General features: G+C 39.9%; 1 protein-coding gene across 1 annotated transcript in view; it reads right to left on the bottom strand.

Moving 5' to 3' along the window:
• Positions 1 to 8,498, bottom strand: part of PTPRA (protein tyrosine phosphatase receptor type A) — a 570,283-nt gene that overhangs the window by 469,779 nt on the left and 92,006 nt on the right. The window lies entirely within an intron of this gene.

Genomic DNA, 8,498 nt, shown 5'->3' with positions numbered 1-8,498 from the left:
CCCAAAGTCTAAACTGCTGGTTACTATGGTGATGGTGAGTTTTTCTAGGGTTGCTTGGCTGTCATTTGAAGATATTCTAATGGGCACCTGGTGAGAAGTGGCTTCTAACATCTTTCTAACGTTTTCTCAAACATCATGCAAGGAACTTTTCTGAAGATGGTGAGCAGACCTCAAGATAAGCAACATAGCGATGTTCTATACCAGATTACGGGGAGCACAACCGCTGGCACTGGAACCCAGAAAAGGCAGCCCGATTCTTTCTCCAAACTTTAAAGGTATGACGGACTCTACATTTTGCATCTTTACATTCAACTTTAACGTTCTTGTGGTTAAGTTTCACATTTCAGTTGCGACCGGATGAGCGAGTTCGCTGCAAATCACCACTTCCATTGAAGAATACATTAAATAGTGCAGCCAAGCCGGAGAAACGAACAAGAGGTATAGATAAAACTTGCCTTTTGACACAATTTAATTGCTAAAGAAAAATGTGCAAGGTTTCAGCTCCCTTTCAAATGGCTAAAGACACACAAATCACGTTGCACCATTAACAACAGTGTAACAAAGCTCTAAATCACTGCCCTGGCTTCTGCCAGGAACAAGATCCTTTGCCACTACAAAAGAGGGGCCCCAATAACCCCGCTCCTCTTCCTACATCACCTTTTTCATACACTTGTCATTGTGGAGAATGGGTTTCACTTACCAGTCCAAAGGCCAAGCCGAGGGTGATAGACAAGGCCCTGAAGATGGTTCAAACAGACGTCTCAACATTCAGCCCATCCTTTGACAGATTCCTGCAAGGTTCACCTCCTCTTCACCATCTTGTTTAGCCTTTGCCTCTGCCCTTCATTTCCCTTCGAATATGTCTCGATTCAGTATTAACTACCATTCTTATGCTAATATTTAAGTTTATTGACAAAATATTCAAGATTATCACTGGTCCGCCAATATACTGCTGACCCACAATCTTCCTTCCCTATTTTATTTTAATTGTAAGCTTCTGCCTCACATTATTTCAGACACTCAAATCTACTGCAACATTTGTGACTTTCTCTGGTCTTCATTCCCAGTGATCTTAAGCAACCCAAGGCTGAGTGTTTATTCCAAGGCTCAATTACGCAAACTGAACTCATGCTGGCTTTGCGCTACTTTAGACTAACCTGAAAAAGGAGGAAATACAATTAGCATTCATTCTCTTGGCAATCCCTCACTGGCCCTCAGAACCAGCTATAATTAAAATGGACTCAAAAAGAGCATCACAGTAAGGTACAGACATCCCTTTCATATCAGTGCACCACACACCGAACACAGTGGCATCTAGTACTCCGGAGGAAATCAGATCACAACCAAACCTGGATTTGTGCTCAAAAACTTAGATTCCAAACTTGAAAAGTTCTCATCTTTTTCAGAGGACAGTTCTTCCCTTTTCAAAATATTAAACCCCTTCTTTTAGGCCAAAAATATTTGTAGGGATTGAACGATTAAAAGTAGTTCTGCAGTATGTGCCATATACATAGCAATTTACTGTTAGTTCAAATAGTGCCTAGCTGTAAATTCTTGGTTAGCGGCACCTTACTTCTTGTTGGTTCATTCTCTAGTAGTAAACTTAGCTCTATTTCATAAAATGTTTTGCATATAGAAAAGATTGCTTCAAAAGTGTAATAAGCGACGAACCATATTTGGTCCAATCTGTGTTTTGGTTCCTACACATTAGAATTACAATACAAATCCTGAGGCATTCACATTAACAGCAGGAGTGAAAAGGGTAGGACAGGAGCACAATTAGATACGCGTAAGTACAGAAATCGACTGCCTTCCGCATGCAATTCCTTCACTGAAGATTATACAATATGCTTCACAGTATTTATCTGCATTGGGATTTCCACCTTCCACAAACATGTCTCGTGTTGCACTTCTTGAATGACTCATACGAGCAATGCAATGTGTTTGTAATTTCCGGTTGAGATAATGCTATTCTAGCTGCAAGGTCATTTGGCCTTTTAGGGTGTTTCAGAGAAGACTTCACACCACTAATGGCATTTCTTGGCAATAGGGAAAAACACAGTGCTTTCGTTATCTCCACGACATCACCATATACATCTTTGTGAACACAGTAGAATTTACTCTATATAAATATTTGGGATTGGTGGTTTACTTGGGATGTAACAACGGACTTCAAAAAGGTGAATAAAGCCTTCTTGCAGTGCACTGAACTCCACCTAATAGAAAACAACATTACACCTATTCAAACTACTCCGATATTCTGAAAAATGTCCCAGATATAATAGGTTGAGTAGTTTTTGTGATAAACTGCATATCTTCAAAAATGGACATGTCCCTCCAATGCACAGTATACACGCTCAAGTGTTGTTGCATCTCTCTACACAGCTCGTCACAACAGGAAAGGGGAGGAATGGATGCAGCCAAGATTCTGAACCGTAAGAGCTTTAGGGGTGCTTTCAAGGCACTGGTTGGGGTTAGTCACATGTAACCTACCTGAAGCAAGAGGCCTGGACGTTGCGAGGTGGGGACAAGAGAGAGAAAAACATGCACAGTCGTTATAAACTTGGACTGGAAGGCCACCAATGGCAACTCAATTCTTTGCGTTAGGTTTGCGTTTTCAAATTGCCTATTGAGAGGTCTGATTCACTATGGAGCTCCTATGATTTTTCATCCAGAACAGTACATGTTTCTACTGCTAAGAAATTAGTAAGTTTAATTGAAAGATATTAAATACAAAAAGTTTCACAGCACATTCGTTTTACTTATCAACCTTACGTCTACAAAAGAAAGTATCAATAGTTGCCTCTATGTAATATTGGAGAGTGGACTGGGAGAGCTGTTGGATAATCAAATATTAAAGTGTGATTATATACAGAAATACTTCTGTAATATAATTTTATATCAAAATACATTTTCATAGAATGTTCCTTATCAAAATTAATTTCAGTCAAAAACAGTAAAATAAATCGCCTTCTTTTAGTAGATGTCTAACAGGGACCTCTTCAACCTCTGCTTCTCCTTAAAAACATGTTCAATATCTGTGCCTCTCAAATCACTTGCTCCTTGACTATACTTACTATAGCAGTAGCGGGCTTACTCAATTGCTCTTACTTCTGTATCTTGAGTATCTAACTGTTCTTGAAAATATTACGTACTTAGTCTCACGAGTGTCACGTGATTTAACCTTTATATTCTATGCTGGCCTATGCATTTTGCCAAACAATGACTTGAACACTGTTTTGCCTTTTGTAAAGCAGAGTCCAATATATTCTGCAGGTCAGTCTGCAAACCCTGCCAAAGTGACTGGTCCTTGAACCTTCTTCCTGCTACACAAAAAATAGTAAAACTGTGATAAATGACTTTAAGCAGAAGACTGTCCTAACTATCAGATCAATGATGCAAAGAGCCCCCCCCCCCCCATTTTACTATCCCATGCATGAACACTGATCCTTTGATGAAACAGCCTCCTTTACCTCTCCACAGAAAACTTGGTGCGGCAGTGACATAGTAATATTTTTAGAGCAATATGGCTTTAACTAACAAGGATTTCATTGTATAGTTGATAGCGAGTGTAATGACTTATTCCAAATGTAGATACAGGCATGTATTGCACTAGTCATGGAAGCAAACAAATATCGCTTGTGTCTGATGGTTTACAATTCATTCCTTCCACCCAAAAAGGACCAGCTGCTCCAAAAGACTACAGCCCAATACCTTCAAAATCCGCATTCTGACATGAGGCGTTCAACGGTTATTGCTGCATTTATGTATAACGTAATACAACACAGTTGTTGCTGTGTTCCAAGCCTTCCAAACTATTTGTAACATTGCTGCAAGTCAATACCATCTCATTGGCCCGTCACCACTTGCTGCAAGATTAAGGTGGATTCTCCACATTGAACATATGGATGTTTCGTCTTTAAAATGAGTCCCAATTCCTAAAACAAGTTTAGGGATTTTCTTTTTTTTTTTTAATTTTTTTGTTTTTATTAGTATTCACACTGTCACAATCACGAAGCTGCTAAAAACATACAGTAGGATTATTTTAAGACATTAACTAAATCCAAACACAACATAACCCTGAAAGGAAGAAAAGAAAAATAAATAGCTCCCCTTCCCAAATCGTATATTGCAGTCACCTGAACATCAACCTTCTGTAAGAATAATCTTCTTACTATTTAAAAGTTCCCAAGGCTTCATGCAGTGGCCATTTCATTGAATCTTTGGGGTGCAGAGGGGGGTGTAAATTAGTGAAAATATTCAGGGCTCGAGGTGGGCAAACTATGCCTGGAAGGCCTTTCGTAAGAATCTCCTATTGGAGTCCATTGTGTTTCAAGTGTTAAATGTTCTTCCTTGACATTGCTAATCAGATGTTCCATTGCTACTATGTCCCGCAAATCCATTAACGATAGACAGCAGATCTTTATTTTTTTCATCATAATAAAATGGCTTACTTCGCCCCCTGAAACTACTCCAGAATATTGATTCATCAGTCAAGTGCTATGTATTTAAGTGTAAGGTGTCATGGTGCAAATAAAAATAGGACCGGAATGAACAGTAAAGGAAAGCTTAGCGCTTGTTGCACTCTAGCTACCTCCCTCCAGAAGGACGGTAGTTGTGATCAGTCCCATCGAATATGAAGCAGAGACCCCGGTCTCGCCACATCGCCTCCAGCACAAAGAGCTGGAAGTTGAGATTTTGTGGAGTCTCCAAGGATGGAGATCCAGGCACATAGGAGTTTGTACTTCAGTTCTTTTGTGTTTATGGAGATGGGGCATGTGTGAATACCTGTCCACAACCCATCCCACACTTCAATCGAAATCTCTCTACCCGAAGCTCCAGCCCACTTGCTTTGAAAGCAAGATCCGTGTCTCACAAAGTAGCACATGGTGTGGATACAAGGCCTTTGTGGGATGTTCTACCCCATTTTGCAGCTATTAAGCGTTTGGGTTGCAGTACCGAATGTTAAAACTGCACACAGCGCAGCCTTAGTCTCCGAGATTTAAAATCACTTTCATATTGCAGCAGTCGTTGATTTTTTAATCGAAACTCTAACAGTTATTTATTGTTTTATTATCTTTAAGAATTGGAAATAAAACCTGTAGGTTTGAGCTCTTGCTATAAGTTGCAAAGTAAGCAGTAAAGTAAGTATTAAGTCATATAAGTTAGAAATATAACTAAAACGAAAAGAGACTTATAACATGTTGAATGTGAAATTATGTAGTGGAAGTTAAATAAAACTCACAAGTGTGATCAAAACCGTAAAGGGACGAATTGCCTGTTTTTGTGATTAGAAGAGTTGTGCTTTTTAGGTTCCAAAAGAACAAAAGTTTTGCATATTCATGTTAACGAATAATAAACATTCATCTAGACTATATTATAGGCAGTAATTTACACATTCTATTTAATGCTCTGCGTAATATTAACATTATGTGAAACCAGAACAAAATAGTATGTCAGAGAAAAAACAATAGGCGAGAGAGAGAGCGAAAGATAAGCGAAGCAAGAGATAAAAACGTGTGTGCTTTGTTAAAATGGATTCCTTTTCAATAAAAAGCAATATTCCATATACGACGCACTAGTAAATCAGTAGTATTAAAATCTATTCAGAGACTGGCACGGGAAAAAGGGCTCTGGCCAGGGACCTCAACTTTTTAAAAGGCCCCCTTGTGATGTTTTTCTAACAGTACCAGACTGTTTAGAGCATGGGTACTCGCAAACATTTTCCCAAGGGCCACAAAGTATGGTCTGTAGTGTGCCAGGGGCCACATTAATGCCAAGATGGTGGGAGTGGGGCATTGTAGGGGAAAGGGGTTTAAGTGGCCTTAGCGGAAGTGAATCATGGTATGGTCAGGGAGTCATGGTGTTATTTGGAGTGTTTCATTCCATACGGTCCTCTAAATGAAGCCCCTAATAGGCCATTGATTTGACAATACTGTGTTATGCTGTCTTTGAAGCGCTGTGCCTCTACCACACTTTGGGGTAAGCCTTCTCTGCTTGCTATCATTACCTATAGAGAGCCAAGTGTTACTGTATAGAAATTAAATAGAATTGCACAATGTGAAACCAGAAAAACTAGTATCAATCCCGGCTTCCCCTCTTGATTAAACTATGTGATCCTTGAAATATATGAGTTCAGGATATACACTGTACAAAACCTTTACTTATGATTGATGTAATAAACTATAATGATATCCATGTGAAATAACAACCCAGGCTACCCAGGGGGTTCATGTGGCAAATGACCTGCCTCCTAGTTCACTATTCACAATGTTTTACGGGTTGTAGGCGGCATGAATGTTTCTGCATTAATTTATGTAAACTATCAATTTAAAAAAATACTTTAGAATGCACTGATATAATCTGATGTACTAATGTGAAACATCTGCATGTTCATGAAATACATTTTTGAATTCTAAAGAAGCTGCATCATATTCTTAAACTTTTGTTTTAAGATTTCTTAAAGAATGAATATGTTCATAAAGTTAAGTAGTGAAGGGCACTTTACTTGCTTCTTCTCTTTTACTTTGGTTAACATGGAAATACACGTTTGGCCGTTTAATATTTTTCTGAATGTTAATGCTGCCTCAAGTAAACAGCAGTCATTCAGCTGGGGGCCACATGTGAAGGTCCGGAGGGCCGCATGCGGCCCCCGGGCCGTACTTTGAGTATCACTGGGTAGAGTTTTCAAATAATCTATTTTAGCCAGCCCCGGCTGCGACTCTGCAAGCACTTTAACCTGTTAGAGTTTATAAACCCAGTTCAACAGCACAGTTCTTTCTTTTCTTTATACAGCCTATGCCACTTAATGTGCAATGGAAACTGGCAATTTGTGATCTTTTTGTGACTGCCTCGACCTTGTGGAGCTGCTGCCCAGACCAGTGCGATCACAGTCTAGGGCAGGCTTCTCCAACAAGTAGCCCGTAAGCTACTGCTAGCTCTCCAGCCACTTGTAAGCAGATCTCCTGTGAGAAACCCAGACTACAAAATTAGAAGATTTTCCTTAGTTAAATGAATACATGTATACCAAAATTGAAAAGTATGTATTAGAGTTAAAAAGAAAGTGTGTATTTTCAGAACTCACAAACTGACGTTTGGAGCAAAGTGTATTTAAAGGTGATTTTTATTGATAAATCTCCTGAAAGCTATATGATTTATCACTAATATTACCTTGGTGCCAGGGACAATGCAGCTATGGTTATGTATTACCCATGCAGAGGCATTCCTTTTTGACAACACATTTTTACATTACTACTGTGAACCCTGCCTGATGCATTGAGGTGATCACTGCTAGTACTCTCGCACATACTGGCCTCTTGTCTGATATGGTCCCTATCACAACACTAATAATAGTATTCGGGGTGATTTTCATTGAAAATTAATAACTTATGTTACAGAAAAGGTTGGAGACCCTCCTGGTCTAGTGGTACCAGACTCAGAACACCAGTCCCACGTAGCTCAGGTAGTGCAGCAAATAAAAGCACAAATCAGCTAAGGGGTCAGATATTAGAGAGAGCGATAAAGTGAGTGCAGAGACAAGCCTCTTTTGCCCCAGATCTAGATATTTGGATAATTTCCCCTTTCCAGCGTATGACCCGGGTGGTGGCGACAGATAGGTGGCGAGAGGGTGGCTACATAATGCTGGCCAATTTTTATCCTAATGGCCGTCTATATCTCTGCAAAAAGCACAGGCAACCTTTCACGTAGGTAGAATCCAGTTCCTCAAATATGCCAAAATTGCAGTCACAGCACATCAATGGTGGCCTACATTGCCCAATGCACCGGAGCCCACCCACACTATGGTCACTGTCTTAGCTATGGCAGGTGGACAACAACTCATTACACACTTATATCGTGCACTCTGTTCTGACAAGCAGCTTCAGAATGATTACAAAAAAAAAGTAACAGAAGCACTGGCCCAGCAGGCCAGGGACTTTCATACTTATACTTTTAGGCGAGGTGCATATGTGATTAGGAAAAATGCCTTTGTTCACAGTGAAAGAGAGCCACGGCTTAGATTTGACATGATGCTCTGGTGTTAAAAGCAAAATGTGAATGTCAGTGCAACAGAACAACGGGCGAGGCAGGCTCTTACTTAAAGCTCTTCTAGGTAAGTACAAATGTCGAACCTGCGATTGCATGCACGAGCACATGCGTCTCGCTTGCGAGAGAATGTTGTGTTCAGTAGAGGGCTCGGAGCCCACCTGTAAGTCACAATTGGTTGATTTGCGTGGCACTTTTCTTTACAGCCTCATAATTTGTCAAGGCATGCCTGGTATCATTTCAGTTTCTCTGTGTGGAGCCGGGATTAAACGCTAATTGATTCAACTCAATTAGTGCCCGTCCGTACTATTTGTTCTTTTTATTAACTTCTAGTGCCTCGCAAACAGAAGGCTTGTGACTGCAAGTTTGTTTGTCGTGCTGGGCACGATTTTGCCAAAGTTTTATTTTTTTAAAGCTAACTTTTTTATTTTGCCAAGTCGTCTTTTCTCAGTTTC

This window comes from Pleurodeles waltl, chromosome 1_2 (assembly GCF_031143425.1).
Source record: "Pleurodeles waltl isolate 20211129_DDA chromosome 1_2, aPleWal1.hap1.20221129, whole genome shotgun sequence".
Taxonomy (NCBI): domain Eukaryota; kingdom Metazoa; phylum Chordata; class Amphibia; order Caudata; family Salamandridae; genus Pleurodeles; species Pleurodeles waltl.
The sequence above is the reverse complement of the archived record's forward strand: the minus strand, read 5'-3'. Positions and strand labels throughout refer to the sequence as shown.